At 47.4% G+C, this 16,692-nt stretch overlaps 1 protein-coding gene across 8 annotated transcripts in view; it reads right to left on the bottom strand.

The window, feature by feature from the left end:
- The window catches only part of ALDH1A3 (aldehyde dehydrogenase 1 family member A3), an 89,644-nt gene extending 88,545 nt beyond the window's left edge, over positions 1 to 1,099 (bottom strand). For 5 of the 8 annotated variants that reach the window (XM_053273062.1, XM_053273063.1, XM_053273065.1 and 2 more), the window contains exon 1: positions 833 to 1,098. The gene's annotated coding sequence lies outside the window, so the exon portion shown is untranslated. Of the gene's footprint in view, positions 1 to 832 lie in introns of all 8 variants that reach the window. The other 3 variants (XM_053273070.1, XM_053273071.1, XM_053273068.1) reach the window with 2 other exon arrangements.
- Positions 1,100 to 16,692: the final 15,593 nt, after the last annotated feature.

Here is a 16,692-nt window from a genome sequence, read left to right as displayed (position 1 = left end):
GATTGGCTGAGTTATATACTGTGTGACTCCAAGGGCTCTAGGCGGTTCACAGAAATAAACACAAGAGAAAAAACAAAACAAAGCAAAGTGTTAAAAACAGCAATTTAAAAACTTAAAGCATTCAGAGATTACTGAAAGCCTGACTGGGGAAAAATGTGTCTTAAGGACCCATTTGAAAGCTGGCAAAGAGGAGAGCTGGTCTTGTGCTAGCAGGCATGACTTGTCCTCTTAGCTAAGCAGGGTCCGCCCTGGTTGCATGTTTATTTATTTATTTATATTTATTTATTTTACATTTTATATCTCGCTCTTCCTCCAAGGAGCCCAGAGCAGTGTACTACATACTTGAGTTTCTCCTCACAACAACCCTGTGAAGTAGGTCAGGCTGAGAGAGAAGCGACTGGCCCAGAGTCACACAGCAAGTCTCATGGCTGAATGGGGATTTGAACTCGGGTCTCCCCGGTCCTAGTCCAGCACTCTAGCCACTACACCACGCTGGCATATGAATGGGAGACTTTATGTGTGAGCACTGCAAGATATTCCCCTCAGGGGATGGAGCAGCTCTGAGAAGAGCAGAAGGTTTCAAGTTCCCTCCCTGGCAGCATCTCCAAGATCGGGCTGAGAGAGATTCCTGCCTGCAACCTGGGAGAAGCCGCTGCCAGTCTGTGAAGACAATACTGAGCTAGGTAGACCAATGGTCGGACTCAGTATATGGCAGCTTCCGATGTTAAACCACAAACGTCTATCGGGAGCACATTCTACAGCCTGGGAGCGACTGCAGAGAAGGCCGTTCCCGAGTCACCGCCAAACGAGCTGGCAGCATATGGAAACGGACCTCTCTTGATGATCTCAATGTGCGGTGAGGATCATGCAGAAGAAACAGCAGCCACCATGGATCAGGATCGGGGTTGCAGTGTTGGGGGAGAGAGACTGGAGCCTTTCCCCCTCTGTGGTCCCAATCTGGACTGTTGCCAGGCAACACAAGGAAACAAAAGAAGGCACCAACAAATTAACAAGTGTCTCAATGAGAGGCCTCCTCTGAGCATGATGAGGCCCAAGCCAAGTTGCCTTCTGTTCAAATCCCCATTCAGCCATAACACTTGCTGGGTAACCTTGGGTCAGCCGCTCACTCCCAGTGCAGCTTACCTCGCAGGGTTGGTTTGAGGATAAAGCGGCGGTTTCTGTGGGAGGGACATATATAGTTCCTTTAACGCTTTGGATGTCACACACAGAGCCCGGCTTCAGTCGACATTCTGCAAAATGTCTGAACTGGCCCAGTGATTTACAGGGGTCAGGAAAGAGGGATGGACGCTGTTCAGTAGGGACACCCCGTTGGAGCCTCTAGGCCTTGGCCTTTTGCGACATTCATGATACACCATGGCCCTCCCTCCAGTAAGCCTCCAAACCTCCCCCAAGCGAGGCTGAAAGATCCCAAATGCAGAACAAAACAAAAATAAAACTGGAAACCAAGACGGCTGCATTCTCCAGGTGAAGTCATGTGTGAGGAGTTGTCGGAGGGGATTTTTTTTGGGGGGGGGTTGTCTGTTAATTATTTCAAGAAACGGGCAGCCCCTTAGCTGTGCGTCGCTGAGCTTGGCTTTGTCGGGCTAATATCAGGACTAGTTCTTGCAGAGACAAACGCTTCCATCCTTCAGGTATGCCAAGTCTCGCTGGTTAGATCATGTTTCATATGCTCCTTCCAACTTTTTTTAAAAAAAACAACAACACTGAAATAAAGCCCCTACTGTTTGGCCTAAGCTATTCCTTTGCTACCCCTTGTCTGCTGATTGGGGAAGGCTTCTTGAGGTTGGTCTCCCTCAGGTTTCTTCCCCTTGCATTAAATTAATTTGTAGGCTGCCGGCCTCTCTAGGTTTTACAGAAAGGACCTCTCCTCCAGCCGTACACACACATATACCCCAGTTGCAACAGAGCCCCCCGAAAATTCCATAACAAGTCCAATCTCCGATAAACAATGGTTTCAGATTATCTCCGGAGAAATTAACTCAGCAGGAGGGAATTCTGCTGTCTGTATTTCAGAAAAGTCACGCTTCAGTGCCTTGTACATCTGGTGGTGAGGACAGGTGGTTGTAATGCTGCGCAGAATTGCATGAGAGTAAACCCCATTGAACAGTGGGATTTACTTTGGAGTAAACATGCAGAGGAATTTGGTTGCAGAATATACAGGATATTGGTGCGGGGAGATGCACACGTCGATGGCATCTTGCCATTTTCTAAAAATATCAGATTAGGCAAAACAAATTTAAATTTAAAATTTAAACCATATTTTGGTTCATTTTTCATTCTGACAAAATTAGAAGAGAGGAAAAACCCAACAATCACTACCGTTACAGGATTAGATCTTATAGCTACAGATTAAAGAGCACAGTATGTGATTACACAGCACTGTCATGGAATATCAGCCATGATTTATGTTGCAGAAGATGACACCAATGAGAAAAATGGTTGTTTACATGGGAAATGAATGGCTGCCATTTTGTGTAGGGTAGAGTTTGGCCAGGCCTCTGTATAGATGTATTTGGTGGATCAATGTTCACATCAAACCATCTATATCTATATCTATAGCTATATCTATCTAAGAATGTAAAAAATGGTCTTACCAAAGGTTTATTTACTCCAGCATTTGATTTTTTCAATAGTACCTGGCCAGATGTCTTGGGGAAGATCAGGAACAGATGCTAGAGATGACGGTCACCCCCAGATCTGGTACTCAGGGGTATGCTCTCTCTATTAATGGAAGTTCCATTTAGCTATCATGAAAAAGTCATCAACAGATCATTTTTATTTTTCAAAATTTATACAACACTGTTTCTATCAAAACACTCTGAATGACTTACAACAAGGGTTCTCAAACTTGGGTCCCCGGATGTTGTTGGACTACAACTCCCATAATCCACAGTGACCATTGTTATGGGGGTGATGGAAGTTGTAGTCCAAAAACATCTGAGGACCCAAGTTTGAGAAACCCAGACTTCTAATAAAAACCAGTATCCTCCATAAGTGTGCTTTGTTTTAACAGGGTGTCATTTTAAATATTGGCTTGATGAGCAGTTGCATCACCAAATATTCTAAGTAAATAAGTAAATTTATTACGGTCCTTAGACCAGCTTAACATTTTAAAAATATTCTAAGAATATTAGACCTATTTAGTTACTTGACCAAGACTTTTCATTTTAGTTGGGCTAAACAATTTAAATATTTTAAATATCTAAACGCACTTCAAGGTTTTAAAATAAAAGCAGAGACTGTTTAGTAGCCTTGCAAGAAACCTCAAACTCACATTAATGCATTAATCCTCAGTACATAGCTAATTTGCCAACTGTGCCTGTGTCTGGTCCTTCTGGGTCATAGATATGGCATTAGAAGACCTAGCTTTCCATGAGATATCTATAGTCAGCCCCAAGCAATGAAAATTAGGGTAAGGTGAAATGTGTCATCAAGTCAATTTCGACTCTTGGCGCCCACAGAGCCCTGTGGTTTTATTTTGGTAGAATACAGGAGAGGTTTACCATTGCCTCCTCCCACACAGTATGAGATAATGCCTTTCAGCATCTTCCTATATCGCTGCTGCCCGATATAGTACCAGCAGAGATTTGAACTGGCAACCTTCTGCTTGTTAGTCAAGCATTTCCTTGATGTGCCATTTGGTGGCTGTAATGAAAATTAGTCACTGACAAATAGTGGACCTGTTCTTATGACCAGAACCTGAGCACCCAGGATTGCAGACCTGTGCGTATTTATGAGAACCAGTTATATGTTAGCAAAAATCAAGCTAGGAGGATGAGAAAGTGATCTGTATAAATTGCCCTGAGCCATTTTTGGAAGGGTGGTATAGAAATTGATTATTATTATTATTATTATTAACAACTCCATCAATTCAGGGAAACGAGGAAATGTAATAATAATTATTATTATGCCTAGCCATAATCTGGGTAGAATGGCAGTGGCCAACCAACATTTACCCAGCATTGTATCGAGGGTGGAGGAAAAATATGTCACACAGCATCCTACCTAGATCATGGCTAGCACATGTCCACCTACCTTTTTGCCAGCACATGACCATTTATCAGGAGCGCACCATGCACAGGTCTGGAATCCTGGCTGAATGCTCCTCCTACTCAGCTTTCGGTCATGAGAACAGGCTCAGTGTTGATTCTCCACCGATATATTATGGTTTGTAAAAGGGAAATTTGATAATTGCAACATCTTGGCAGGGGGGAAAGAGAGAGGATATTCCTATTCCATGGTTAAAATGAAAGCCATGACTATTCCCTGGCCTTCATTTCCAATGAAGGAAATGAACAATGGACCAACAGAAGAAAAGGACTAACCTGGTCTTCTCACACCAGGTCTGGCTGCTCTTTTGGAATGGATGTAGCCACCAAGGATACAAAAAGCCAAGCTGTGTTCAGAGACCGAAGCTTGAAAGAGCAGCTGCAAAGCCTGGTTGAAACTCCATCAATTCAGGGAAACCAGGAAATGTCAGCAGAAGAGGGCAGAATCCACTTGTGGCACTGAGAATCAGTTAGCAGAAGCCTTGAAATGAACATGGCCCTTTTCTGTAAAAGAAAATCATCCTCCTCGACCAACTTTCTGGAATGGTGGGTCTTGAGATCTCTCTCATCAGGCATATATTAAATGTTTTACACGCCAAAACAAATCCCTCTTCAGTGATCTGGAAGGAATACAAATACCACTCTAATCCTTGCAAGCTCCCTTCCTAGGAAGTGTCTGCTGAGACAAATTAGTTACCAAATGGCAGCCCGTAGAATTTCATGTAATTCCCACTCCCCACCCCCCAAAGGGGCTTAACACAGCTGGCACTTGGCGGAACTCTGCATCTTCCTGTAGACGCTCAAAATGAGACCTTCAGGAGGCTGGTGCAATTTTTCAGCCTACTAGGAATACACCACAATCAGGCCAGCTACAGATTGTGGCTCATGCCTACACAAGGGAGCAGGCAATGTGGTTAACATAGCAAGTGGCCTTATACTGAGTCAGGCCATTGGTCCATCTAGCTCAGTGTTGTCTACAATGACTGGCAGCCGCATTCCAAGGAGTAAGGCTAGGGTCTTTTCCAGCTCTATTTGGCGATGCCAGGAATTGAACCTGGGACCTTCTGCATGCAACGCAGATGCTCTACCACTGGGCTACGGCCCTATCCCTGCGGTGGTCGTTGGATGTACTGTATCATCTCTCAAGTCAGAGATTCCCAAGCTGTGGTCCTCAGATGCTGTAGGGCTATAACTCCCATCTTCTCGCTACACAATGGCCTTGGCCATTGTGGGAGTTGGCCTTGGGAGCTGTAGTCCAATGGCCTTGGGAGTTGTAATCCAACAACATCTGCGGGGGGACCCAAGAACCGCTCTCTCAAGCCACTGGTGAGGCATACTGCTTTTGAATGTGGTGAAATGTAACACCAGAGTCAGCTGATGGAGGATCTCTAGAGATTAAAGGCTTTTAAAAAAGTGTCCATAAAAATAAACTGTGGCTTTAAAAAAGTGGCCATAAATATAAACTGTGGCTGGGTGTTTCCACACTAAACAACTCATATCGGTTCAGAAATTCACCATCCCCACCTTTCCCTTCCAAATGTCAACACATTTTCTGTTAAACCAAAATATTCTCAGGATGACTGAGATTTCTCAGCAATAAGGGATGAGCTACAAGCTTATCTTATGAGATAGAAGTGACTCACTCTCCCAGTTGCTGTCCTGAGGCCTCCTCAGCAGATCTCAAAGGGCATCCATGCTGTGTTGCAATGCCTATTGAGAGAGCTCCAGAAAGGATGGACACAGCCTTTGGGAGTAGTGCAGCATCAAACATCATCATCAATCATCATCATCATCATCATCTTACACATTTTTATACTGCCCAAAACTTACGTCTCTGGGCGGTTTACAACAAAATAAAAACAACATTAAAACATTAGTTAAAAACAAAAACAAGAAATTTAAAACACAACAATTAAAATTTTTTAAACAATATTTTAAAACAACATTAAAAACAATCAAAACAGTATCAATTAAAAGCCTGGGTGAACAGATGCGTCTTTAAAGACTTTTTTAAAATTGTCAGAGATGGGGAGGCTCTTATTTCACCAGGGAGCGCATCCCAAAGCCTCGGGGCAGCAATGGAGAAGGCCCATGGTGCTTCCTTTCCAACAGAAGGAACATGGTGCTTCCTTTCCAAAAAGAGACCTCCTGATACATCAGACCCCTAGAGCTTTGGTATCTGGCTGAGAAGCTCATCTTCCTAACCCTAACTGTTTGAGAATGGGTGGCAATCTATCTATATAATTTGCTAAGGTTGTATGTGGCAAACCCCGCCCACACAGTGCTTGACCAATTGGAGGTAACAGAACAGAAGCACCAGTGATTGGGCAGTGGGGATTCCATATGCAGATAGGGAAGAGGAGTGGGTAGAGGGTGAGGGAGGGAGGGAGGGAGGAAGTGGGGAGGGGGCAAGCGAGTGACCGCAGGGGGCCATTGAGAGAGCGAGCAGTGGGCAGAGGGCGGCTGAGAGTGGTTGTCTGATACTGAGCAATAAAGCAGGGACTGTGGCAGGGGGCAAGGAGAGCAACAAAGTCGTAGCGCACAGATGCTCTGTGCGGGTTCAGCTAGTTACTGAATAAGACTGTTCCGTTCAAAAGGGCTGCTTTCTCTCTGAGAGGCGGGCCAGTTCCGAGTGATTCAAGGGCAGTCCTGAAAGTCAGCAATTTTCGCTGTGAACATCCTTGGAGTGCAAGGTGTGCAAACCCGGCATATATCAGTAGACTTGGCTTTATTTGGGGAGACCCATGTCATTATTATTCAGAATATTTATAGAACGGTTTTCACCAGGGGTAGGTAGGTGGGAGGGAAGGAGTTCTTAAAGTGGCCAGCATAGCAAAAGGTATAAGGCGATGGTCTCCTGTCCCAAAACGGCTCACAATCTATGACATACATGCAGAGGCACTCTTACCCCTGGACTTCTGGGCGGACGACCAGGGCCTCCACAATCCCTGGGGGCCGGCTGCACCGAAGGTCCAAACCGGCTCAGCGCCAAACCTGTGCACGAACCTCGTGCCCTACCACATAAACCAATTTAATGTTCATACTTCCATCCTAAATGTATTTTCTCTGCAGGAAGTCCTATTGATATGAAGGCAGTTCAACATTCTCCATTGCAGTTCCCTCACCATTGGATGGCCATGGGGAACAATTCAACTAATGATACTAATGAAGAGCAGGTATGAAATGTGTCTTTCTGTCTTGCCCTCCTCGACTGCTGCCTCTGAAAATGTTCATAGCATTTCAAGCACTGTCATCAGATCTGCTTATGCTCTCAATTATTTTGGGGAAGCCACAGGTGGTCATGGACTCTTGATGGGTGTCCCTATATGAAACGCTGTCAGTAAGTAACCCGTCTTTCTCTCATCTAATCTACCTCACAAGGTCATTGTGAGGATAAAATGGAGGCTCTCGAGGAGGTGAGCAGGTCCTGTAAGCATGAATCCTCCCCTTTGCTAAGCAGGGTCTGCCATGGTTTGTATTTGGATGGGTGACTACATACACACACTGTCTGCTTTAAGATGTTCCCCTGAAGGGATGGGGCTGTAGCTTAGTGGAAGAGCTTCTGTTTTACATGCAGAAGGTCCTAGGTGCTGGAGATGCAGATCCTGATGGCATCAGCTCTTAGCACCAGCAACACTATTTACCACTGGAGTACTAGGGGTAGAGATGGTGAGCAATGGAATCCCCTCTCTGATGACACTTTCTCTACTCCCCCTTTTGTTAGATTGATAGGTGTCATTCTCTCACCTGGAGAGACTTCCTTCTTCTCCCTCCCCTCTTCCTGTATGTAGGTAAGGCATGTCGTCCTTTATCTATTTCCCTGATGGATTTCCTAAATAAACTACTTTATTTACAATTTTAACTCCATGTCTCCAGATAATACTGATTGATTGATTAAGTGCCGTCAAGTCGGTGCTGACTCTTAGCGACCACATCGAGATATTCTCTCCAGGTTGATCTGTCTCCAACGTGGCCTTTAAGGTCACCTTGCTGCTGGTCGTCCTCTTCTTCTCTTTCCTTCAACTTCCCCCAGCAATACTAATTAGCAGTGCTCTCGTTACCTGTGCACTTCTGCCGCAGCAGGGCTAGATTAAGAAATCTCCCCTCCCAGCTCTCTAACACTAGGTTCGATGCCTGGCAGCATCTGCAGGTAGGGCTGGGAGAGACCCCTGCCTGAAACCTTGGAGAAGCTGCTGCCAGTCAGTGTAGACAGTATTGAGCTAGATGGGCTTAGGGTCTGGTAGAAGGCAGCTTCCTATGTTCCTGTGAGGAGGGAACCATATGCTGTTCAGAGGAAGGTTGGGATGGAGTCGAAAGTAATGTAAATGTACAAATCTACTCATTGTATTTCATCTGATGCTGTGCTATCCTATCTTCCAATTTTATTTTGTTTTAAAATCCAAGTTAATCCCAACAATACAACCGAGAGCAACAAAGAATATAGGTTGCACTGCACACTCCACTGCTCCTTTTAAGAGAGGATCCTCCCCCTTCCTCCCAAGGGCCTAACCCATTTTTATTCAGCATGTAAGCTTGTGAGCCATCACACTTTCACTGGAATGTCTCATCCCTTGGGTTGTCCTCCCACACAATCCAGTGCCCGTAAATCCTCTGACCTCCACCTGCAGGGAGACCTCCCGGTCCCCCTTGGCATGCTCTCCTTCCTCTTGACTCAGAGTCTGCAGAAAGCTGGAGTGAGCCACATCCTACCTGGCTGCAGCCGCCACTGCTGCCGCTGCCTCCTGCTGTTTCCTTCTTGTGCAAAACTTCCCAGGAACTGGCTCTTGTTAACAAAAGCGGCAAGGGCTTGGAATGCGCTGGCTGGGAACCGACTCCTGTTCCAAGAAGCGGATGACATCACTGCCGTTATCTGTCTCTCTTGGCCTGGGTTTCTGCTCTCCGCTCTCGGCCCTTGCTCAGATCCATCCAGAGAAGCCCCACTTCCGTCCTCCTGCGCCAGCCTTTTCCCAGGGCATAAAGCGAAGCTGATGGAGCACCTGCAGTTTGTATTGGGCTTGAGAGAAGAACATCTGGGCCGTTTACCCTGTGACAAATGCTTCCCTCCTCACACCACCCGGTCTCCTGCCACACCAATATTTTCACTTTTGGAGACTGCTCACAGAAGTAGCTGCCTCTGGATCTTGCTCATCGTGGCATCCTCTGCTTCTGCATACTCCTTTTGCGCAGGGGAAACACTCCCCCCCCGCCACCCCGGCTGTCTCTGGTTTACAGCTTCCCTTGTTCATCAGATCAATGTGTGCGGCTCCTTTTCTAGAGTAGCTTCTCCAGCCCTGGCTCAGGAACACAGGATGCTTCCTTCTACTGAGTCAGACCCTTGGTCCATCTAGCTCAGTATTGCCTACCCAGACTGGCAGTGGCTTCTCCAAGGTTGCAGGCTGGAGTCTCTCAGCCCTGTCTTGGATGGAAGGGACTTGGAACCTTCCGCATGCATGGATGCAGGTGCTCTTCCCAGAGCAGCTCCATCCCCTGAGTGGAATATCTTATAGGGCTGACACATGTAGGCTCCCATTCAAATGCAAACCAGGGTGGACCCTGCTTAGCAAAAGGGACCATTCATGCTTGCTACCACAAGGCCAGCTCTCCTCTCCAGGCTCACCAGAACATGAGAAGAGTGCTGCTGGAACAAATGGAGTCCAGCAGCCTGGACTAGAACCAGCCTGAAGCAACTGCAACTCAGGGCCGACCCTCCTGTGAGGCGAGGTGAGACAGTCTCCTCAGGCAGCAGGTGCAGGAGGGCAGCACGGACCACCCCACCTTCTGGCCTATTGCTGTGTCTCCTTGCACCTTTTCCCGTGTGTGGCGACTCACCTCAGGCAACCAAAGACCTTGAGCCACTAGAGTAGCGACATCAGTGGTGGCCCCACTTCCGCTCACCCGCCAAAGCCCCCCTGCCCATCTGCTTCTGGGCACTGGTGCACCCCAATGGACTCTACTTTCCATTTGCCAGGGCCAGGGCAGAAGCACATGAGATATGACCAGGCCACTGGCGCCCCACCCCACTGGGCACCCTAAACAACTGCCTAGTCTGCTTAGTGGACAGGCCAGCCCTGCTCCTGTTCACCACCATTGTCACCTGCCCCCACCGTCCTCCATAGCCCCCACTCACCTCCGCCACTGATTGTCAGGAGAGGAGAGCTGCTCTTGTGGTAGCAAGCATGACTTGTCCCCTTAGCTAAGCAGGGTCCACCCTGGTTGTATATGAATGGGAGACTAGAAGTGTGAGCACTATAAGAGATTCCCCTCAGGGGATGGAGCTGCTCTGGGAAGAGCAGAAGGTTCCAAGTTCCCTCCCTGGCAGCATCTCCAGATAGGGCTAAGAGAGAGACTCCTGCCTGCAGCCATGGTCTGTGTAGACAATACTGAGCGAAATGGACCAAGGGTCTAACCTCTAAGTATCTGACAGAATGAACAGAGGGCTTCTAGATTAACACAGAAAGGCAAGTAACAACAATGGCTACTGGTCTGGTGGCTGTGGGCCACCTCCAGCCTCAGAGGCACGATGCCTCTCAATACCAGTTGCAGGGGAGCAAGAGCGGGAGAGGGGCATGCCCTCACCTCCTGTTTGTGGACTTCCCAGAGGCATCTGGTGGGCCACTGTGTGAAACAGGATGCTGGACTAGGTAGGCCTTGGGCACGATCCAGCAGGGCTGTTCTTATGTTCTCAACTCTATATAAAAATGCCAGAAATTCTAGCAGCTCAAGATAGGCACTCACTTTTGGGCTCTAGGAGCAATGAATCACATCCGTGCACGGATTAAAAACCTGGGTCTCCTGCATGGCAAGGCCAAACCCTCTCGCTGCCCCTCCTGGAACAATGCCAAGCAAGCCTTAGCAACCTGGCACGAAGAACACCATTAGGAATGATCCACCAATGACTCCTATGCAAAGCTTTGGCTGGTCAAGGAGAAACATTAGCAATGGTCTGCCCCTAATTGCCTTTCAACAGTATCTGTCTGGTTATGCCCAGACGAAATGGAAGAGGATAAATCCTGCACTCATTCTCAAACTATGTGCCGCAAGGAATAAATGAAGCAGACGCTCCCGCCTGCACCTGCCCACAGAGGGGACCATCTGCGGAGTGTCTACATGATTCACTGGTCTGCCCATGCGGCCTCCTTCCAATCAGCCTCTGTTGGCGGTGGATAATTAGCCCCTGGCTCTGCCTGGTGGGTAATTGGATACGTCAAGCACTCCTGATGCAGAGTGACAGAAGGATCACGGCCAGCCCTAGACCCAAGGAGTGCTGCAGATGGGAACAGCCTTTGGCACCCAGCTCCAGCTTTAGTGCATCTTATGTTTGATTCCATTTCAGCCAGTTTGATGCGCAATCTGCAGGTATGATGGACCACATGAGATGGTGAATTTTGCACACGTGGATCTGTGCATAGGAACATAGGAAGCTGCCCGATACCAAGTCAGACCCTTGGTCCATCTACCTGAGTATTGCCTACTCTGACTGGCAGCGGCTGTCCACAGTTTCAGGCAGGAGTCTCTTCCAGCCAGCCCTACCTAGAGATGCTGCCAGGGATTGAACCTGGGACCTTCTGCATACAGATGCTCTTTCACTGAGCTACGGCCCCATCCCCTCAGGGGAATATCTCGCAGCGCTCACATGCCGTCACCCATCCAAATGCAAACCAAGGCAAACTCTGCTTAACCAAGGGGACAATTCATGCTCACTCCCACAAGACCAGCTCTCCCTCCCCCCCTCAAAAACCCTGTACATAAACACATCTCTATTTATCCATGCCCTGTCAAAGCAAATACATTTTGTTTCTGCTGCATGCCACCCCCTCAAAAACGGTTTGGGGCCTGCAGGCAGTCGTGTGGGTCGCCTGCCCCTACATTCAGACCTGGGCATCCTTACTTGTGCTGAAGTGGACTGCACCTCACAAAAGCTGATGTTACAATACAGGTTAGTATTTTATGGGGCCTACAGCGTCTTCGTTGGCTACCCACTGCACAGTAATTCTGCTTACAATATTCTCTGAGAAGATGAGGAAGCTCGTCTTCATGTGTGTCGGGACAACGGAGGGGACAGCTGGATGGGCTGCGGGGTCTACCAAGGCACTCCCTTGTCCCCACCCCCACCCCATTACCCCTTCTCCTGCCAAGCGCACCTAGGCCAGGCACCTGGCCAGCCCTGCAAATGGATGCACGGTGATCCCGCACCCTCCCAGGTTGGCAGAGCGCTTTCTTCTGTCTTCTGCTAACTGGGGGATGCAAAGAGGCACCTTTTAAAGCGGTGATTCTCTTCTATTTAGCAGGAGGAGAGCAACTGGCCCTATCCAGCCCCAGAACCCCCCCCGCCCCCCAGTGGCTACGGTGTCTATCTTGTGTTTCTTTATTAGATGGTGAGCCCTTTGGGGACATGGAGCCATCCATCTTGATTTATTTTGATTTCTCTATGTAAATCGCTTTGTGAACTTTTGTTGGAAAGCTTTTGTTAGTATAGAAATATTTGCTCAGATTTGTCACATTTGCCAGCTGGATGCTTTTTTCCCCTCCCTGTGCCGGACACCCCCCCCCTTAGGGTACCTTAGGGGAAAGAGGCGTGGCCACCATGCTCAGCAGCCCCACCCCCCAGGCCACTGGGACCCTCGCTACACCCCTGCTTATACACCCTAGAAGTAAACCTTTTCAGGGGTAAAAAAATGTACGTCCCAAATAAAGTGCAAGGGTGAGGTGCCCTACTTAAACCCTTCCCTTCTTCTTGGAGCATACTTTGGGTGAGATATCTCACTCTGGTATTCAATACCACATGACGAGATCTTGTGCAAGACATTTAAAAAAAAAAAATTCCACCTTTTGTGAAGCAACTGTTTTGTCTTTCATGGCCAAGAGAAGCATTCCTGAATCAGATGCGATGACATGATGTTTTCTAACTTTTAGTGGGCTGCTCTGTTTTGATTGAAGGAGGAAGTTCAGCAGAACTAAGCAATGGGGTTGGGAAAGGCGTCAGTGTCATTTCATGTATCAGTTATGTAGGTCTGTGGCTTCAGCGGCATCTTCTCTGAAACAAATGCCCATGCTGAGATGAATTGTGGGAGAGTGCTCCATTGTTGTATCAACCTCAGCAGCATCCAAATATTTATATACCTCTTTTCAACCAAAAAGTTCTCAAAGTGCTTCACCATAACTAAAGAAAATAAAATGGTCCCCTGCTCCCAAAGAGTTCACAATCTAAAAAGAAACACAAGATAGGCACCAGCAGCATCCACTGTAGCTCCGTGGAAGAGCTTCTTCTTCTCATGCAGATGGTCCCAGCTTCAGTCCCTGGCTGGCAGCAGCTCCAGGTAGAGCTCAAAGAATCCTTCTTTGAAACCCTGGGAGAGTTGCTACCAATCAGTGTAGACAATACTGACTGACTGACTGACTGAATCTTTATTTCGATCACCGATCAGAAGGAGAACCGTAAACAGAAACAATCAATACTTATATACCCACCAACCAGAAAACACTGAAAACAGAGTAACATTGGCAACAGATTAAAACCCACTCCCATTTCTTTCTAAATCAATTACTATAGGTGGACCAAGAGTCTGAGTACTGTACATATGAAGCAGGTTCTTAAGTTTATATCATGGGGGAGGGCAGTAGCTCAGTGTTAGAGCATCTGCTTTGCATGCAGATTAGAAGGTTCCAAGTTCCCTCCCTGGCAGCATCTCCAAGATAGGGCTGAGGGAGATTCCTGTCTGCAACCCTGGAGAAGCCGCTGCCAGTCTGTGAAGACAATACTGAGCTAGACAGACCAAGGGACTCAGTATATAGCAACTTCCTATGTTCCTAGGAGTTGCCTTTTAGGAGAGGAGAGCTGGTCTTGTGGTAGCAAGCATGACTTGTCCCTTTAGCTAAGCAGGGTCTGCCCTGGTTGCATATGAATGGGAGACTTGATGTGTGAGCACTGTAAGATATTCCACTTAGGGGATGGAGCTGCTCCGGGGAAAGCATCTAGGGCTGAGAAAAATTCCTGCCTGCAACCTTGGAGAAGCTGCTGCCAGTCTGGGTAGACAATACTGAGCTAGATGGACCTAGGGTCTGACTCAGTATAAGGCAGCTTCCTATGTTCCTATGTTAAGTTGGAGAACCCCTTCTCTAATCAGGGCTTTGCAGCCAGCTGTGGTTTGAGACCACGATCAGTTCCAAATAATAAAGTGATTGATATTCTCAGCAAAACTGGTCTTTCACTTCTCACGTTCCAAGATTCCTCTACTCCCATGGCCTTGTGCAATTTGTATCTTTGCAGTCTTTCCGTTCAGAGCCTGGAAAACCCCTCTTTCATTCTTTCCCCCTGGCAACAGGCATTCTTGAAACTTGTAAGGTTGCTTCATCTGGGAAGACAATAAGGCCCAAATGTCACACAGCCCAATCACAAAACCTCCTTTATCATGCCTCCCCCACAAAGGTTGCCCCCCAGAACTGGGTAGACTAAACAGAAGGGATGTGTCATAGCTGATACTAGAGGGTAAGAACAGATAGGTCATTGAGAGGGAATGACACTTAAGATGTAATTTATTTTCTTTCCTCCCTGCCTCCAGAACTGGCAGCCTGTTAATTCTCTCTAGTGACTGCATCAAATACTGCATATTCCTCATAAAGGAAGCACTTTGCACTAAGGGACACAATCCTTTGCATTTGATGATATAAGCCTAAAGGGCTGGAGCTCTCAACATTCTGTCACACTCCAGCGTGACCAAGAACAACGAGGCCATGGAGTGGAGAGCTGGTCTTGTGGCAGCAAGCATGACTTGTCCCCTTAGCTAAGCAGGGTCCACCCTGGTTGTATATGAATGGGAGACTAGAAGTGTGAGCACTGGAAGAGATTCCCCTCAGGGGATGGAGCCGCTCTGGGAAGAGCAGAAGGTTCCAAGTTCCCTCCCTGGCAGCATCTCCAAGATAGGGCTGAGAGAGACTCCTCCTGCCTGCAACCTTGGAGAAGCCGCTGCCAGTCTGTGAAGACAATACTGAGCTAGAAAGACCGATGGCTTGACTCAGTATATGGCAGCTGCTTAAGTTCCTACATTATGACCACCACTGAAAGGAGGCTAACTCTGCCCCCGCCATCTCCCCACCCCACAAATAAAAGCTACCAGAGACAGGGATGCAGTGTATTTATTTAAAGTATATGTACCCAGCCCTGACGGAAATGAAAGGTTTGCTGGAGAATGAGGAAACTGCTTTATATAAAACAAAAAAGACATAATTATATGGGCCATTCACACCTTGCCCTTCTCGTTTGGAGTTTATGAAGAATGCCAACATACCAAGAGTGTTTCATCTCACAGGGCTGTTGCCAAAGGATTGGGGAAATGCCACAAAGAAACCCATGCCATTACCAGCTTTGGACCTCCTTCGTGCAAAGAAATCCATTAATGGGATTCCTTGACTTGTGCTCATTCCCTCCCCTTCAGTTAAAGGGGGCTAGAAGACAGCCGGAAGGAAGTCCATGGAAATCTGTGCCTACCTACACACTGGCCTGGTTTAGATGTAGTGACAAATCATGGTTTGTTGTGACAAGAATGGGCTTATATGAGTCACAGAGGTCATTCACACAATCAAAAAATGTGTTCTACCCATGTTTGGGAGCTGTGTGTGCTCCCAATTTTCGGTTCTGTAGAAGCAAGGTTAGAGGTAAACCTGGAAGAGATGATTGTATGGAAGCAAGGTCGGAGGAAAAGCTACCCACGTTTTCCTCCAACCTTGCTTCCACAGGATCACTTCTACCCAGGTGTTCCTACCTTGCTTCCACACAACCAACAATTGGAAGCACACACAACTCCCGGGTAAAACACAGTTTTTGATTGTGTGAATGACCTCACAGTGTTGTGGCTCTCCCTTGTTCTATCCTCCCCCCACCCCCGCTTCACGTTGAGAGAAGAGCAAATGTTTCTGCTTTGGAACTACCACCAGCTCCCTGTTGGGTCCCAGCTAAGTAAACTGGGCTAGCAGTTTGTTTCGACAGTAATTAGTTAAAGCAAACCCAGATCAAACTGTAGTTCCTTCCATCTGGATGCAACAGGAAACTGTGGAAACGGTGGGCAGTGTTAACGCTTTCAATTTCCTCGCAGGAGCAGAAATGGGGAGGGATGGGCGGGTGTGTGCACAAACCTGAAGCTTTTGCAAGCTCACAATAATATAAGTAATGGTCTAGCTATTATCTTAACCTGGTCAAAGAGTGTTTGGCTCACCTGACAGGGCATCTGGTTCAATCTCTGGCAGCATCTCCAAGTAGGGCTGGGAAGGACTCCTGCCTGAAACCTTGGAGAGCTGCTGCCAATCAGTGTAGACAACACTGTACTAGATGGACCAAGGGTTTGACTCAGTATAAGGCAGCTTCCTATGTTCCTGAGAAAAAGCACCCACCGCCCCTCTTTCCTTTTCCCACCGTGAATGTGCGAATATGTGAATTAATTCTATATCTTTTTTTTGGCATAGCCTAATCTTTGTTTTTGAACCCGAGAATAGTGTTCTCTCTAAGGTGTGTGCATGCCTTGATACTGCTGCCCAGAACAAAACTCATTCTGCACACAGAGGGGGTGGGGGTGGGGAGAGAACATTGGTTGAGAATCTTTCTATTTGTTTTAAGGATTCTTACTCTAGA

The sequence above is a fragment of the Hemicordylus capensis genome, chromosome 10 (assembly GCF_027244095.1).
Source record: "Hemicordylus capensis ecotype Gifberg chromosome 10, rHemCap1.1.pri, whole genome shotgun sequence".
Taxonomy (NCBI): domain Eukaryota; kingdom Metazoa; phylum Chordata; class Lepidosauria; order Squamata; family Cordylidae; genus Hemicordylus; species Hemicordylus capensis.
This window is presented reverse-complemented; position numbering and strand designations above follow the sequence as displayed.